Source organism: Eubalaena glacialis, chromosome 11 (assembly GCF_028564815.1).
Source record: "Eubalaena glacialis isolate mEubGla1 chromosome 11, mEubGla1.1.hap2.+ XY, whole genome shotgun sequence".
Lineage (NCBI taxonomy): Eukaryota > Metazoa > Chordata > Mammalia > Artiodactyla > Balaenidae > Eubalaena > Eubalaena glacialis.
Window position 1 is genome coordinate 52,299,818 of NC_083726.1, and position 18,983 is coordinate 52,318,800.

General features: G+C 42.1%; 1 long non-coding RNA gene across 1 annotated transcript in view; it reads left to right on the forward strand.

The window, feature by feature from the left end:
• The first annotated feature begins 2,836 nt into the window (after positions 1-2,836).
• Positions 2,837-18,983, forward strand: part of LOC133100947 (uncharacterized) — a 160,201-nt gene continuing 144,054 nt past the window's right edge. The window contains exon 1 of the long non-coding RNA XR_009702562.1: positions 2,837-2,889. This is a non-coding gene — a long non-coding RNA (uncharacterized LOC133100947). The remainder of the gene's footprint in view (positions 2,890-18,983) is intronic.

Sequence of the window (18,983 nt, forward strand, 5' to 3'; positions counted from 1 at the left end):
CATCCCCCTCCCCCCTTGGTATCCATACGTTTGTTCTCTACATCTGTGTCTCTATTTCTGCTTTGCAAATAAGTTCATCTATACCATTTTTCTAGATTCCACATATATGTGTTAACATATGATATTTGTTTTTCTCTTTCTGACTTACTTCCCTCTGTATGACAGTCTTTAGGTCCATCCACGTCTCTGCATATGGCACAATTTCGTTCCTTTTCATGGCTGAGTAATATTCCACTGTATATATGTACCACATCGTCTTTATCCATTCCTCTGCTGATGGACGTTTAGGTTGTCTCCATGTCCTGGCTATTGTAAATAGTGCTGTAATGAACATAGGGGTGCATGTATCAGTTTGAATTATGGATTTCTCTGGGTACATGCCCACAAGTGGGATTGTTGACCCCGAATAGCCGAAGCAATCTTGAGAAAGAAAAAAGGAGCTGGAGGAATCAGCCTCCCTGACTTCAGACTATACTACAAAGCTACAGTAATCAAGACAGTATGGTACTGGCCCCAAAACAGAAATATAGATCAGTGGTACAGGATAGAAAGCCCAGAGATAAACCCATGCACCTATGGCCACCTAATCTACAGTAAAGGAGGCAAAAATATATAATGAAGACAAGACATTCTCTTCAATAAGTGGTGTTGGGAAAACTGGACAGCTACATGTAAAAGAATGAAATTAGAACACTCTCTCACACCATACACAAAAATAAACTCAACATGGATTAAAGACCTAAATGTAAGGCCAGACACTATCAAACTCTTAGAGGAAAACATAGGCAGAACACTCTTTGATGTGAATTGCAGCAAGATCTTTTTTGACCCACCTCCTAGGGTAATGAAAATAAAAACAAAAGTAAACAAATGGGACCTAATGAAACTTAAAAGCTTTTGCACAGCAAAGGAACCCATAAACAAGATGAAAAGACAACACTCAGAATGGGAGGAAATATTTGCAAATGAAGCAACTGACAAGGGATTAATCTCCAAAACATACAAACAGCTCATGCAGCTCAATATAAAAAAAACCAAACAACCCAATCAAAAAATGGGTGGAAGACCTAAATAGACATTTCTCCAAAGAAGACATTAAGATGGCCAACGAATGCATGAAAGGATGCTCAACATCACTAATTATTAGAGAAACGCAAATCAAAACTGCAATGAGGTATCACCTCACACCGGTCAGAATGGCCATCATTACAAAATCTACAAACAATAAATGCTGGAGAGGCTGTGGAGAAAAGGGAACCCTCTTACACTGTTGGTGGGAATGTAAATTGATACAGCCACTATGGAGAACAGTATGAAGGTTCCTTAAAAAATCTACTCCATTCTTTCCTCTTTCTGAGACTCCAACACATACATTAAGCTGCTTGAAATTTTGCTACCATTCACTTTTTAAAAACTGTTTTTCTCTTTGTTCTATGGATTAAATAATTTCTATTGATCTGTACTTAGGTTTACTGGCCTTTGTTCTGCAGACTCCAGTGTCCTGTTAAACCAATTCAATGAGTTTTCCATTATAGATATTATAATTTTCAGTTCTAGAATTTCCATTTATTTCTTTTTTTGTTATCAGCTCTCTCCTGATAATTCCCATCTATTCTGTCATTATGTCTATTATTTCCTAAGTTCTTAGACATATTTATTATCACTGCTTTATAAAGTCCTTGTCCCCTAATTCATCATCTGAGGAATCTCAGTATCTATTTCTATTGACTGCTTCTTTTCTTTGACTATGACTCACATTTTCCGACTTCTTTGCACACTTTGCTCAGTAAATTTTTATTATAAGCTGGACAACTTAGATGATCAGTCATAGGGAGACTAGAATAGGTTGTCTTCCTTTAAAAGATGTCTATATACTTTTTTTTTTAAAGCACTTATTTATTATTTATTTTTTTTGGCTGCATTGGCTTTCTCTAGTTGTGGTGAGCGGGGGCTACTCTTCATTGCAGTGCACAGGCTTCTCATTGCGGTGGCTTCTCTTGTTGCGGAGCACAGGCTCTAGGTGCGCAGGCTTCAGTAGTTGTGGCACGTGGGCTCAGTAGTTGTGGCTCGCAGGCTCTAGAGAGCAGCCTCAGTAGTTGTGGTGCACAGGCTTCGTTGCTCCGCAGCATGTGGGCTCTCCCCCGACCAGGGATGGAACCCATGTCCCCTGCATTGGCAGGTGGATTTGTATTCACTGCACCACCAGGGAAGTCCCTATATACTTATTTAAAAATGCATTTGAAAGTACAGGGGAAAAGAATTTATCAATTTGTTCATAGGCCAATGTAAACATTTTTAAAATAACTATTCATCTAGCAGACAGTGTCTTCCATCATTCTACCATAAGTCACTCTCAAGAGCTGGTTTCTTTATGTTGCTGGAAACATACTCAAATGGAACTGACTACAAGTTGCTTGTTAAAAAGATAAATGAACAAATGAATTGTAGTTGTAAATTCCAGGGAAAGACTTGAAAAAAGGTTAGAATTTGGAAAAGGTTATGCTAGGCACATGGGGCATAAATGCATATACTCAACAATAAGTTCCATATCTTCTTGACACTATCAAGAAATAGTGTTCTTATTTCATCCCTTTCCACTACCCTGTTGACAGCATTCAGAAAAGATATAATATGTTCATAGGTCTCCCTTTCATGGGTTTCTTGCCACTTTACTTAGTCTTCTAAACTGCCGTCAACTATTGCCTTATTCCAGGATCTGACCCAAATCTTTTGCTTTCAGGGATCGGGGGCACAGCACTTGAAATAAAGATAGAAAGGTGATTTACTATGACAGCTACCCTTCAGCTTAATTCCTTTCTTCTTCCTGCCCTGCTTTAGCACTGCTGTCACCCTCCTGGACTTGAGTGGACTGTTTGATATCTTAAAAAGGTAAATTTCTGAATTTCTAGTTCTGTGAGTGGTGGGTCACAGTGGGAACAGCCTAAAATGGCAGCCCTAGTTTACCGGCAACTTCTTAACTGAGTCCAATTTTTAAATTCTTCTTTTCCACTAAGCCCATTTTCAGTCCCACCACCCTACCCCATTCCTTGCTCCTGTTTTTCCTTCCTTTTAAGAGCAAACAGAGCCTGCCAGTCAGAAGTCCTGAAGTCCTATACATCTTGGACCCTTCTAAGCCTTCAGGCCTCTATGCCTTCTGGGAGGTGAAATGGGAATAGCTAGAACATGAGATTAGACCAGACATTTGGTTTTAATATTTAAATGCTGGGATCATGTTTTATGGAAGATGCTTAGTTAAGTATCCACTACCCCCTTTCTTCCTTGCTAACAGAACTCTATTTGCCTTGTGTTGGCAGTGTGTTCAGTCCCAGGCTTTGGCTTATAATTGTGATGGTAATGCTTACCTCCTTTGCAGCTAGTTGTGGTCATTTTCCCAATTCTGACCAATGAGATGATGGGAAATCTGTTATGGTGGGATGTTGTGGGAAAATGTTTGCTTTTCTCATAAAAGAATAGTCATGTGGGCATTGACCCTTCCTTCTTCTACCCTGCATTGAATATGAATGTGCCAGGAGAAAGAGCAGCTCTGTGACACTGAGGAAAAGTCAGGGATGAGCAGAGATGCCATAGAATCTGTCCCAGCAGGTGTCTCCCTCAAGCTTCTTATAACTTGGAAAAAAATATTTGTTTGAGTTACAGGTCATCAGGTTTTATTTGTTGTTTTATTTTTGTTTCTTTGTTTCTTGTAGCTGAAGCATTCCAAATTGATAGGTTTGGGGGATTTTTTCTTTCTTATACTAATAGGAAAAAAACAAATCCATAGAGGAAATGAAAAGATCAGTGGAAGAAAATACAGATCAATGTAAGAAGTGCCTGTTTCAAAACACCTAAAGCCTGTGGTTGATAGAGGGTGCTATGATCTGAATGTTTGTGTCCCCTTAAAATTCATATCCTGAAGCCTAATGCCCAGTGTGACAGTATTGGGAGGTGGGAAATTTGAATGATGATTAGGTCATGAAGGTGGAGTCCTAATGAATTGGATTGGTGCCCTTATAAAATAAGCTCTAGACAGCTCTCTTGCCCTTTCCACCACATGAGGACACAGCAAAAAGGTACCATCTATGAAGAAATGAGCTCTCACCAGACACCGAATCTGCCAGTGACTTGATCTTGGACTTTCCAGGTTCCAGAACAGGGAGAAGTAAATGTTTGTTGTTTAAAAACCAGCCAGTCTATGGTGTTTTGTTATAGCAGCCCCAAAGGACTAAGACAGAGAATATTGTTTTAACGTTACGATACTGTATTTTAGATTTTTCCCCTTCAGGCTATTTTTTTTCTGGAACACTTCATTCATTCATTCATTCATGCATTCAGCAAACATTTACTGAGCCCCAGCTATTTGGCTTTCACTAGGATAGGTACTGGGGATACAAAAATGAGATGAACAACAAAACCTCTTCTGTCCTCATGGAGCTCAGACTAGGAGGGGAGACACAAAAGTAAAGCAGCATGACTAGTAGGGGAGGGAAGAAAAAAACACAACAAGCTGAGAGAACTGTATGTACAAAGGTTCAGAGATGAACTGGCTTATGGAATATTAGTGATGAGTGAGAAGTTCAGCGTAGAACTTGCAGGACTGAGCGACTGGAAATAAAGTTGACATACTGAGCAGGGCTAGGTGTAAAACCCTTGATTGCCAAACTTTATAATTTGGTGAAGCCTACAGGCAATAAACTGTAGGTAATCTAAACCTTTTTTAGATTTTGTCATATTTTAAAGTTGTTGGGTTGACATGGTCAGATTTCCTTTGTAGGAAAATTGATGGGAGTTTAGAGGACTAACTAAAGTGAAAAGAAATCCATGAAAGGGAGTGCCACCATCTGTGTGCCACCATCACAGAAAGTTCTGTTCAACAATGCTGGTTAAATGTTTTAGAAGACTGGAATAAGGAATCAGGGAAATAGAAATTTAAATGACAGTCCATTTCATATCTGTGAGATTAGGGAAAAAATGGAAAAAGCCTGATAATACCAAGTGTTGCTGGGGATGTGGGAAAGGGGGGCGTCTGACACGCTGTTAATAATCAAGCACACGGTTATAAGCACTTTGAAGAACAATTTGGCCCCATCTAGTAAAGATGAAGCTATGTAACCCTACAACCCAGCAATTTAATTTTTAGGGACAAAAGTAAGAGAAACATTCTCATAAGCAAACAAGGAGCCCAGCCAGTACAAGGACATCGCTACAACATTCTTTCTAACAGGAAAAAAAAAAGATCCTCTAAATACCCAAATTGGAGGATGAGTAAGTAAATTCTGGACTCTTGATTTAATGGAAAACTATACAGCGGTTAAAATAAAGAGCTCCATGTCTCAAAATGAATATATCTCAAAAGTTTATTGTTGGACTTCCCTGGTGGCGCAGTGGTTAAGAATCCACCTGCCAATGCAGGGGACATGGGTTCGAGCCCTGGTCCGGGAAGATCCCACGTGTTGCAGAGCAACTAAGCCGGTGCGCCACAACTACTGAGCCTGTGCTCTAGAGCTGGCGAGCCACAACTAGTGAGCCCGTGTGCCACAACTGCTGAAGCCCGCGCGCCTAGAGCCCGTCCTCCGAAACAAGAGAAGCCACCACAATGAGAAGCCCGCGCACCTCAAGGAAGAGTAGCCCCTGCTCGCCACAACTAGAGAAAGCCCGCGCGCAGCAACGAAGACCCAACACAGCCAAAAATAAACAAACAAATAAATAAATTTATTTTAAAAAAGAACTTTAAAAATAATTTTTAAAAAAGTTTATTGTTGAATGAAAATTTTTGTCTATATTGTAAACAATATGCAAGGGGGTATACTGTGTTTATTAATTCCCTGACGTAGGGTTATTCTGCACACTGCCTCCATACTGCCACCAATTTTTCTAAAAAGCTAATCTGGTTATGTGAACCCTTGCACTTTCTTTAAATGGGATAAAAGTTCTCTCACTGAAAAAAATATACGTTGTCATTTTCCAGATTTGAACAATCTCTGTCCAGTTAAGTCTTGTGTTCTCAGCTCAGCATTTACGTAGTTTGAAGGTGGGTCAGAAAAGTAATAAAGACAATGCAAAGTTGGAGAATGTTACATATTAAGGAAGGTTGGCATTGTTAGCCTGGAAAACAATATGAACTTGAGGTGTTTAATGATGGTTTGAGGGCTTCTGTGTTTTCACTTAGATGTGCAGGATCTGTGTGGTTTAGCCTTGAAGATCTAAGTCTAACCTGTTTCTTTCAATGGATCTGAAATTATTCTGGGAATCCCTCCCCCACCCTCCTTTTCTTTCTCTCCTTCTCTTTTCTCTTCTTCTTGGAAAGCTCTATATAACAATGTTAGGAAAGCTTCAGGTGAAAAGCTGATTCCGTTGAATTCAACATGATTTGAAGGCACAGCTACTATTTATTTACCAAGCCCTGTACTAGGGCCTGGAGCCATCGAACTCAGTAACACAACCCAACCCTCAAATCTCATAGTCTAGTTGAATAAAGATCAATATAGACTAGTCATTGTACCCCTGCAAGATTAATGCCAAAATAGACTACCTCAGCGTCTTTATTCTATGCAAAATAGCCTTTATAGAGTCGAGGAGAAGAATGGCTGTAAAGCAATCTCGGTCACGGCGACCACCCAGGTGGTGCCAGAGTTGGAAGCAGCCCTCCTCCCCCAGCACCCGCCATCAATGCGGCTCAGAACGAATCAGCTTTTCAGGAACGCAGAGAGCAACGGAAAAGGCGGCCAAATCTTCCAGGCAGAAGCAATTCCGATCCGAGGATTAGAGCCTATCAGTGAGGGGTGACCGAACTGGAGGGAGGATAGAAGGAAGGAAATAGGGCTTAAGCTCCGAGGGAGACTCTCTCAGGAGACAGGGTCAGGCACCAAGCCGCCGCCTTCGTCGGAAAGCTTCCACCCGCGGGGGAAACAGGCCCCTGCGGCGGGGCTCTCGCGGCTGGGCTGCGGCCTGGCTGGGACCCCGCGCCCGCCCGGCTCCAGCCCGCGCCCCGACCGCCCGCGATCTGAGTCGCCCGGAGGAGGAACTCCAGCGGCCAGGCCTCCTTTGAAGTCTTGGCGGCCGACGGGAAGGGAGATGGATGACATGGGGGACAGGGCCGGGGCGGAGGGGCCCTGCCCGGTTCCCACGATCGATCGGCCAGCGCGAGGGGCCAACGCAGGGTGCGGGCTGGTCCTAGCGTAGGACGTGGAGTGGGTGTGCACACGTGTGCGGGAAGGAGCTGCGCGGGGAGAGGAGCCGGTCGAGCGCACGTGAGAGAGGAGGCCTGGTGGACTCTGGCCAGGGGCTCGGGGTCAGCTACCAGGAGTGTGGGCGGGACCGAAGGCTGGCGCGGAGGCGGCCGAGGAGCCGCGAACACTACGCCCCTCTTGCAGGGTGGCAGGCGGAATCCCTGCCCCTGCCCGGGCGGCTTGGGGCACGTCGGTGGAAGGAGACTCGGCAGGAATGAGGTTCCGTTTAACCTAGGAGCGCAGGAAGAGCTATTAACTTGTCACTGGCATCTGCTCATTCTTAAAAGAAAAAACCCCGCGAGCCAAGGGACCCCCAGGAGGGCGCGCTGGGGGCGTGGCCGTCACCCCCTCTGCTCTCAGGGGTTTTTTCCAAGGCTCGCCCGGCCCCGCCCATCCGCCCGACCCCGCCCACTCAGACTGCGCGGCGTCGGCCAGCGAGCCAATGGGAAGCTCTCAACCTCCAGCCCTGGCTGCAAATCACCGCAGGAAGTGTTAGGCTCGCCTCAGCCCCAGACAAAATCGATTACCTTTCTCCCCTCCGTGGTTCGGCTGGGAACCCGAGAAGAACTCGGGTGGATACCTGTCGGTCTGCCCTCGGGCCAGGAGAAAACTAGCGCTGATGGCTCCGGGGGCCCGGGAGGTCTGCTACTTACCTCTTCCTCCAGCCTTGCCGACACGGATAATAACGCGCCCAGTTTGAGGCTCGGAGAGAGGCTCATTAACTAGACACAATAAAGGCTCTCCTGGAGAGGAAGGCAGTCTTCTCCCCCTACCCCAGATTATTTCCGATGGGGGTCATCGGATAAATCCACAGGTCACATCTGTTCAAAGGGACCTATTAAAATATTTGTTGACCTAGAGTGAGAGTTACATTTGAGAGGGCGTGTGTGTGTGTAACATTGGAGGATGCACCCCACCCACCTGCTAAAATGCACACAATGAGAGGATGTGAAGGGGTCTTAAATAACTACCAGTTCGAATCCCCCTTCTCCCCCAGTCTTTATGTTTGAATAGTCTCCGCGTGCAAGGTACAACTTTGGGTTGCAAGGTAGTTGGGAATTCCTAAGATTTAGTGGTTAAGAAAAGCTTTGAAATGGGGAAAATATTGCACTGAAAAAAACTGAGCAGCAAAACCAAAAGATGGAACATGGGAGGGAGGGAGATAACAAAATAGATAATAGAAGACGCTTTAAAAAATAGCATCTGGGGGCTTCCCTGGTGGCGCAGTGATTGAGAGTCTGCCTGCTAATGCAGGGGACACGGGTTCGAGTCCTGGTCTGGGAAGATCCCACATGCCGCGGAGCAACTAGGCCCGTGAGCCACAATTGCTGAGCCTGCGTATCTGGAGCCTGTGCTCCGCAACGAGAGAGGCCTCGATAATGAGGCCCGCGCACCGCGATGAAGAGTGGCCCCCACTTGCCACAACTAGAGAAAGCCCTCGCACAGAAACGAAGACCCAACACAGCCATAAATAAATAACTAAATAAATAAATAAAAATTTAAAAATAAATAAATAAATAAAAATACTGAATCACTCATTCATTCATCCATCTATTCACCACACATTTAAAAAAAAAAAAAATAGCATCTGTATTCTTCAAGCTCAATAGGCATTCCTAGAGACCGGCTTTCTGTGGCTGATTCAGAGCTCAAATCTTTGTCCTTAGGGAGCTGCAGGTAGGGGTGTTTTTCTTAGCACTTATGTTTTATATTTATGTGCTCTTTTGGTTTATTATCTGTTTTCCCTGGTACAACATAAACTCCCCAAAGGCAGGAGGCAATTTTGTTTGTTCGGTCATTGCTGAATCCTCAGTGCCTCTGTGTGTGGACATAGTAGGCACTCAGTAAATGTTTTTCGAATGACAGTTCTCCTAACTTGTCTCTGACATCTGTCACCCTCCTTCATTCATCCTTTGAGCTGCCATCAGAGTGATTTGCAAATCCAAATCTTCTTCTCTCCTTGCAGGGGCACCCTCAATCCATGTCATGAGGTCCAATCTCCTTAGCATGTATTGCATAACTGTTGCCCAAGGCCACCCAGCTACCCAGAGCTGAAATTCAAATCTGGCTCTGACTGACTTCAAGCATCCAAACTCTTCAAAACTGTATTTTTCTTCTTCTTTTTTCCAGAAACATGGGGACTCTTTGGGCTTCCAACACAATGGGCTGTTTCACACTTCTGTGCTTTGACATATGCTGTTCCATCTGCCAGCAATGTGCTTCCACTTCTTCCTTATTCACCTTGTAAGCTCCTACTCATCTTTCAAGACCCAACCCAAATGTCACTACCTTTGAACCTTCACTGATCCATCAACCTGAATGAATCGCTCTGTTAGCTGTCCAACCAAAATACTTTACACTGTTTCTGTTTTTGCATTATCGCTCAATGTTGTAATTATTTATTTACTTTTTTTATCCACACAGTGAGTATTCAATCAATGACTATTGAATATTTTAGATACTTAAGAGTCCAGTTTTGATTAACTATACTTGAGATGGATGAATATCACATTAAAAATTAGTTTCTTTACCAGCCTAATCTTCAGCTTAGCTGCTCCTAAGTCTCTCTAGACTCATAACTTAATTGGCTAGTTAGAGAATTTAGAAAGTGTAGCATTTAGGAATTACCTTCAGCTGCTAATGACAGAGACCAGAAATAACATTTGCCAAAACATGACAGAAATGTTTTTTCTCTTGCAGAGGCAGTCCAAGGCTAGTATGGTGGCTTCACAGCCATCAGTGACTCTTTTTACATTTTTGTTCAGCGGTGTGAACACACTGATTTGCTTCTGCAACTTTAGTAGAAGGATGATGACAAACAGCATTTGTTCAGTTGTTTTCCGAACCCTATGAATCTGTACTCTTTGATTGGAAAGTAATACCAACACTCTGGGCTCTTGCCAGAGAGAAGAATCTTAATTTTAAATTATTTGGCTCAGCTGAGAGAAGTGATATATGGGGAAGGCTGCCCAGTGGATATGTTATTTAGTGTTTAAAATGAACCCTCAAATACTGAATTATATTAGCTTAGTCTGCAAAGACTCCCCTTCACTCAAGTCTTGATTTTTATGGAAGGTTATTACAAGAAGGTTATTACAAGCCACCACCATTCATAGTAGGTTGCTTCCATTCCCCAGATTGCTTCATGGTCCATGACGGATGCTGGAGCTGTAGCCATCACATCTTTTTTTTAAAGACAGGAAGAAGGAGAAAGGGATATTAGAATCACAGAACAGCTATATAAAATTCTGTAGATCCTTGGTGCCTCTTGGACTAGATTCTATAAGCTTCTCCTGCCACAACACAGCTGGTTAACACTGACTATAATTGGATTAAAGCATTTTGCTACCTGTAGTGGTTATTTTAAAAATTGCTGCAAATCCTTTGCTACTCTTCCCATTGGGTGGTAAAGTGCATGTCTACTTCATGCAAATCTGGAACCTTGTTTTGACTAATTAAGTATGGCAGAAGTGATGCTCTGTGACTTTCAAAACTAGATCATAAGAGGCCATGGAGCGTCCCTCTGGCTCTCTCGAGAGGTTTGCTCTAGGTTAAGCCAGTTGCTATAGAAGAAGTCTGAATATCCTGAGACTGCTATGCTGGAGAGGCCACATGTAGTCACTCCATTGGTAGCCCCAGCTGAGCTCTCAACCGAGAGCCAACATCATTGGCCTACCTGTGTTGGATGTCCCAGCTGACATGTCAGTGTGACCACAGGAGAAACCCCAGGGCAGAACCGCCCAGCTGAGCCACGCCCAAATTCCTGACCAACAAAATTGTGAGCAAAATAAAGTGGCAGTTCTAAGCTGTTGGGTTTGGCGGTTATTTGTTCACAATAACAGATATCTGAAACACGACCAGACAGTTCTGATTGATGTGTGCCAGTCTTTACCAAAGTATTTCAAACAACCCCTCTGGTAGGATCCTGTTTACACTCCTAATGATCTATCAGCAGCTCTCTGTATCTCACCGATTATAAATCCAACCATATTTTTGCATAGTTTCTCCAAAACTTTTTCCAGTTTTCTGTATTTCTGAGGCTCTCAGCCTGACAGTTTACCTAAGGAGCAAGTAGGTTACAGATGCAACTACCCTTCCTTAATGTTCAGTGATATATTGCCTATCTCCTTTGGGAGAAAGTTGCCTAGAACAATGTAAGATGGTTTACAGGTTTCACCGACTCTTCATTTTGTGGATAAGAACTGGTTATGAGTCACATGGCATGATTTCAACATAGATTATTAGTTAGTCATGACCTTTTTAAAAAAGTTCTCCTTTAAGTCACTATGCTACATAAGTCAGTCACAAAAGTACAAATACTGTATGATTCCATTTATATGAGGAGGTAGAATAGTCAAACTCATAGAGACAGAAAGTAAAATGGTGGTTACCAGGGACTGGGGAAGAGAGAAATGGGAAGTTAGTATTTAATGAAACAGAATTTCAGGTGGAGAAGATGGAAAACTTCTGGCAATTGATGGTGGTGATGGTTGCACAACACTAAACTGTACACTGAAAAATGGTTAAATAATAAATTTTATATTATATACATTTTGCCACAATAAAAAATAATTCAAAAAAAATTCTCCATTCCAATACCCCCTATAAAAATCAAGACAAGCAGGAACAGTCTCCTGACAGATCAGATAACAATCCTTTGAGGGGTATAAAACAGGATGATCTCCCTTGTCTTTTAAAAGACTCCCTGCCATGGTAAATAGGAAGAGAAACCTTTTCCTCTGGTCTGATGACATTGTTTTATTATCAAGAACCAAAAGTGGCCTCAAAAAAAAAAAAAAAAAAAAGTGGTTGCAGTATCTAACACCTGTCAAAAATAACAGCCTAACCAACTATAATAAAATTAAAGTCCTGGTTTGTGGGAGCTATTCTCAACTCATTCAATTTCATTTTGCAATGAACTTATTCTGGAGTCTCATCAGAAAGCCTCGTCATTCAGTCAGAGGTACTGTGGGAGTCCTACTGATGTTTTCCTCCAGCCACTGTGGGTGATTAGGAAACACCAGCTCTGAAATTTTTTCCATGCCAAAACAGTATGGAGCTCCAGGGACGCAATTAAACATTTGTTCAAGTGCTGGAGCATGTTCAAAGCAACTTCCTAAGGAAAATTTTGGTTCACCCTTGAGGTGCCCCTGCAGCCTACCTCTGAGGAAACCTGGGGTGGTCTTCAGCGGTGTGAACACACTGATTTGCTTCTGCAACTTTAGTAGAAGGATGATGACAAACTTAGCATTTGTTCAGTTGTTTTCCAAACCCTATGAATCTGTACTCTATGATCCCAAAGTAATACCAACACTCTGGGCTCTTGCCAGAGAGAAGAATCTTAAGTTATTTGACTCAGCTGAGAGAAGTGATATATGGGGGAGGCTGCCCAGTGGATATGTTATTTAGTGTTTAAAGTGAACCCCCAGGGCTTCGCTGGTGGCACAGTGGTTAAGAATCTGCCTTCCAATGCAGGGGACACGGGTTCGAGTCCTGGTCCAGGAAGATCCTACATGCTGCGGAGCAACTAAGCCCATGCACCACAACTACTGAGCCTGTGCTCTAGAGCCCCTGTGCCACAACTACTGAAGCCCGCATGCCTAGAGCCCGTGCTTCGCAACAACAGAAGCCACCGCAATGAGAAGCCCGCGCACTGCAACGAAGAGTAGCCCCTGCTCTCCGCAGCTAGAGAAAAGCCCACGCAGCAACGAAGACCCAACGCAGCCAAAAATCAATAAATAAATTTAAAAAATAAAGTGAACTCCCAAATTCTGAATTATATTAGCTTAGTCTGCAAAGACTCCCCTTCACTCAAGTCTTGATTTTTATGGAAGGCTATTACAAGAAAGAGGGCTGTGATATCCTCTTTTCTTTTCTATAAAAGTACTGTTAGGACACTTCCTGTTACGTCCCTTGGTGCCCTTTATGATACTCCGCATAGGAAATTTCTTTTAAAATTAGTTTCATTTGAAAATAGGCATTCTTTGCATTTTTCAACAGCAAGATCGGTATCAGCGTTTTTCTCTCTTTACCTTGGCTGCTGAGAAGCTCAGAACCAAATCTGAAGCTTGATTTTAGTAATCATGTTCACTCTTAGGGTTGCCTTATTTCAAGTTTCCATTTTTTTCCCTGGTTTTCTATTTTGATTTTACCAATTTATTTGAAATGGGGGTGTTTTCAGTCGTAGACCACCCAGATTCTTTTTGGAAAGAAATAATAAGTAAAACGTAATTAGCTCATAACTCTTAACTCCCTTTGATTGTGTCACCTCAGCTCAGCCTCAATTTACAGGAATTAACCCTCAAAACGAGTGCTTAAGAAACTTAAGGGAAGAAGGTGACGACTTAAGGCTGGTAGGAGGAAACATACCGAAGGTTCTAGAAGAGGCAATCCTGTATGCTAAATCCACATCAGAGACTTTCTTAGAGGGAAATGACCTTTAGTGAATTCCTTCACTTACTTGGAGCCCAAGACAGAACTGAAGTTTGGCCAGACTCAGTTTAATAAAGGACTATCCCTCAGCTGGGAGTAATCCTGCCTCCACTGAATTCCCTAGTACTTTATTTGGAGCCTATCTTGAGGTATTTACACTTTCTACCCCTTGTTACTGTCTAAACTTTCTTCCTATCACTAGACTGGATGATCCATGTGGGTAGGAGCCCTGCATTTATTCATATTTTATCCCTTTCCCAATTCTTTCTGAACCTCCTACCAGAAGAGGTTTGTCCAAATATTCCTTGAATGAGAAATCACTCACTCACTCAAGAAATGATGTTCTTTGAAAAGTTGCTCTGCGTGTGTTATTCACTCTTGGGAATCTGCTGCACAGGTTTGTCCCTTTCTCTGTAGTGTCAAACACTGGCTCTTTGCCCAGACAGGATACCAAGATCTAAGAAGCATGTGACATTCCTGGCATTGCTTTGCTCTCCAATGATGGTCAGCCATAAGGTTTCTGATAAGTAAATGGATGTCTCAGTCGGTCCTTTCTATTCCTTCCCCAAATTATCCTGATCATTAATTACACTTTCCAAAATTACTAGGCTTATTTGTCTCGAATGATGGCAATTAGACTTTGGAATACATTCCTAGAAGAAGATGCGGTTGAAAAACGAATTTGTATGAGTATGCCATTTGTGATTTTCTTACCAGGGATGAGTTTTTTAAAAATACTAAATAGAAATCTGCTCTAAAGAGATGTTAGCCAACTTCTAATCCGAAGTGCAAAAAAAAAAAAAAAAAAAAAAAAAAAATCTAGTGGCTGAATTCTTGCCAGGGAAGGAGCGCAGCGGGAGGAATTAATAAAGGAAAGTCTGACAAGCCAACCTGTAAGAAAGCACATAGGCATAATGTTATGTTTGTGGGCGGAGGCTGCCGTTCATTACTATTCCTTAGGTGTCCTGAATGACCCATGGCTCGGCTTTTGTACTTAGAATAGCTTTTGGGGGACGTCCTCCCCCTCCCGCAGAGGCGCAGTTAGCAGCAGCTCGCCGCTGCCCCCTCCCCGCCCCACCGGGTCGCCGGCCAGGCTGCGGCGCCGGGAAAGCCGAGCCCGCGCTCCCCGGGACAGCCCGGCCGCTCGACCGCCCCGACCCCCAGCCGCGCGCGCTCGCGGGCCCCGGCGATCGGGACGCGCCGCCGGGGCCCCTCCGCCCGCGACGTCTCGGGCGCTGCCGACCTCCGGGGGTCTCTGGCCCGCGGATCCGCAGGGACCCCCGCTGCCTGGGACGCGGAAGTCGCGCCCGGGAGCAACCAACGTTTCCATCCCGAGGGCGGTGTTGGGAACCCGCGGACACCTCCTCCAGCCGCAGGGGAACCGGCGTCGAGCACGGGGGCGGCTGCTCCCCGAAGATGCGCCCCGGGCGCCCACCTAGGGTGTCCTCGCGGAGACGTCGGCTCCCAGGTCTGCGGCGCGCAAGTGCCCAAGACCCGGGCGGAGCGAGGGGTGTTCGATTTCTCCCTCCTCGCGGGTGTCCGGGTCCCGGGGTTCCTCTCAGCCACGCGCCAATGCAGGGCGCTTTGACTTTCACCAATTAGGGGCACGTTTAGAGCCGGCATGAGCGTTTAAAATAATAACAATGATAATAACTATTATATTAATTAATTAGTATAATTAATATTAATAATAATTATTATTTTAAGCGTTTCGAAGAGGGAGGGGCCGGAGTGAAAGTGGAGGGTAGGAGGGGAGAAGTGTTAAAATCTCTACCAAACCACGAGAACTCTTAACTGGTTACGAGTTTGTGACAGTTTATTGGCTTTCCCCAAATATCCTCAGATTAGCCTGACAGCTCCTTCCCTAAAAATACCGAGTAAAAGCCCCCGACTGGGGAGCAGTTAAACGGTGTCACTGAATCCAATCTCAGAGCGATTACAGAGTTAATTCACATAATAAGCAAATCATAGAGTTGACAGATTATTATATGAACACGGACAAATTGTTACATAAAATATTTTAATACTGATTGTTTTATTAGTAATGTTAAGCCTCTTCATGGCTGTTTCTGTTTCTCAGGACTGACATGTTAAACAATGCTCCCTGCTAAATAAATAAATCAAAATGGTGTGAACTGTCTCCGTCATTTAACTGTACACTTTCATTAACATTATTAACAAGATTATTGATAATTCTACTGGATATTTAATCCGTATAAGGTTTTTCAGTAGCAAATGTTACCCACAGAGGAAAAAAAAAATGCCAGCTTAAAGTGGACTTGAATAACATCCAGGTGTGAAACAGATCTTTTTGATGTTTAAAGATAACATTAAGGGTTCTTGTATCCTTAGACTATTATGATATTCCAGGGCACATGCTCCAGCTCTTAAAATCAATTTCAATTATTAATGACAACAACAACAAAAAAGTACAAGGGGTGTAATCATAAGTCAAAACTTAGAAAAATGTTTTGCCTAGCAAAGAAAGGGGAAATGTAATTTATATTTCATTTTATCAAAGAAAGCTCTGTGCAGTTTACTTAGTGCTGTATAATTATGATTTCTAGTTTTAATAGAGACGTGCATATAAAATCAAAATGATTAATAGGTATTTTGCTGATAAAAAGAAACACAGCAACTCAATCTTTTACATTTCAAGTAAAGCTTCATTGACAAGGAACATTTTAGCTAATGAAAAGTCTTTAAGAACTTAAGTGGGGTGTTATGTATCACAGAAGTAAGTGAAAAGTCAGATTTTAAATTCAGCTGGGGTTATCAGTTTCTCTCAGAAACTGGAATCTTACCTATAAAATGAAGTGAACTTGGGGAAGGGGTGAAGAATTGGGAAAGAAGAAGAAGGAAACTAAAGAAATTTTAGTCTATGAACAACATAAATACATCAGTAAATCATATACATCTTTTTCTTGTAAAGAATAAATAAAAGGACAACAGTAAAACTTGTTAAAATTTCGTGCAACACAAAGGAAGTGTTCAAGCAACACCATCTATACTGTCCTATCATTCTCTTTCTGGGCACTAATTTAACCAGAAATATGTTTCCTAGTAGAAGAAGCAAGAAATCCAGAGAGACATCACTGAAAAGTGTTGTTTCTTAGGGGGCAGCTTTGCACATTGCAGTATTAGTAGCCTTGAAGGTACTAACTATGGCATGAGGTGGTCATTAGACCAAAAGTCAAATTTGCCTGTATGTTTTAAACAATGCGAACTGGAAGTATTTCAGAGGAGAGCACCGCCAGGACTAGAAATTTAAGTTACATCAATTGGAAATGTTAAAGGAGTTAAGTTTAAATCCCTGGTAAGGGAAGATTTAGGATGACTGATAATCATATTCAGTTATTTAAGTGTTATCCTAAGGGCACTGGAGTTGGGACATACTAAAAATTTTAGTGAGAAGAAATGAGAATTCAGTGGCAATGGGAGAAATGGGTATTAGTATCTGAAGACTTTCCTAATCTTAAAGTTACTGAACAGTAACAAGTCACTAAGCAATGCATTCCTACGGAACTATAGCTCAACTACCTATTTAATGTACCTTAATGTTTAGAATCTTCTAGACTAGCTGGTGAAGAAAGCTGAACTTGGGAGCTCCTCCTGGTCGTTCATTGTGAAGTTCTACATGAAAATAAATCTTGTGCAAAAATATTTCATTAAAATTTTTTTTTTGGAGTATAGTTGCTTTACAATGTTGTGTTAGTTTCTACTGTATAGCAAAGTGAATCATCTATACGTATACATATATCCCCTCTTTTTTGGATTTCTTTCCCATTTAGGTCACCACAGAACACTGAGTAGAGTTCCCTGTGCTATACAGTAGGTTCTCATTAGTTATCTATTTTATACATAGTATCAATAGTGTATATATATCAATCCCAATCTCCCAATTCATCCCACCCCCCGCTTCCCCCTTGGTATCCATACGTTTGTTCTCTACGCCTGTGTCTTTATTTCTGCTTTGCAAATAAGATCATCTATACCATTTTTCTAGATTCCACATATATGCGTTATTATATGATATTTGTTTTTCTCTTTCTGACTTACTTCACTCTGTATGACAGTCTCTAGGTCCATCCACGTCTCTACAAATGACCCAATTTCGTTCCTAAGTAATATTCCATTGTATATATGTACCACACCTTCTTTTTCCATTCCTCTATTGATGGACATTTAGGTTGCTTCCATGTCCTGGCTATTGTAAATAGAGTTGCAATGAACATTGTGGTACATGACTCTTTTTGAATTATGGTTTTCTCTGGGTATATGCCCAGTAGTGGGATTGCTGGGTCATATGGTAATTCTATTTTTAGTTTTTTAAGGAACCTCCATACTGTTCTCCATAGTGTTGTATAAATTTACATTCCCACCAACAGTGCAAGAGGGTTCCCTTTTCTCCACACCCTCTCCAGCATTTATTGTTTGTAGATTTTGAAATGATGGCCATTCTGACCGGTGTGAGGTGATACCTCATTGTAGTTTTGGTTTGCATTTCTCTAATAATTAGTGATGTTGTGCATCTTTTCATGTGTTTGTTGGTCATGTGTATGTCTTCTTTGGAGAAATGTCTATTTAGGGCTTCCTCCCATTTTTTGATCGGGTTGTTTGTTTTTTGACATTGAGCTGTATGAGCTGCTTGTATATTTTGGAGATTAATCCTTTGTCAGTTGCTTCATTTGCAAATACTTTCTCCCATTCTGAGGGTTGTCTTTTCGTCTTGTTTATGGGTTCCTTTGCTGTGCAAAAGCTTTGAAGTTTCATTAGGTCCCATTTGTTTATTTTTGTTTTTATTTTCATTACTCTAGGAGGTGGGTCAAAAAAGATCTTTCTGTGATTTATGTCAAAGAGTGTTCTGCCTATGTTTTCCTCTAAGAGTTTAATAGTGTCTGGCCTTACATTTAGGTCTTTAATCCATTTTGAGTTTATTTTTGTGTAAGGTGTGAGGGAGTGTTCTAATTTCATTCTTTTACATGTAGCTGTCCAGTTTTCCCAGCACCACTTATTGAAGAGGCTGTCTTTTCTTCATTGTATATTCTTGCCTGCTTTGTCATAGATTAGTTGACCATAGCTTCGTATTATTTTTGATGATAGGTTCCTGCTTTGTCATTTTTCCCCGTGTATTCCTACAATTTATTTGAATTTTTATAATTATCTACTAGCTTGGACTGACTACATAAACTCACTGAGTCTCATTTTCTTCAACTATGGTAATAATTCCTATCTCACAAGTTGTCTTGATGATCAAATACGATAATGAAGTAAATTCATGTTTAAAAAGGGTAATTAATATTAAAAGAAACACCCTACATATTT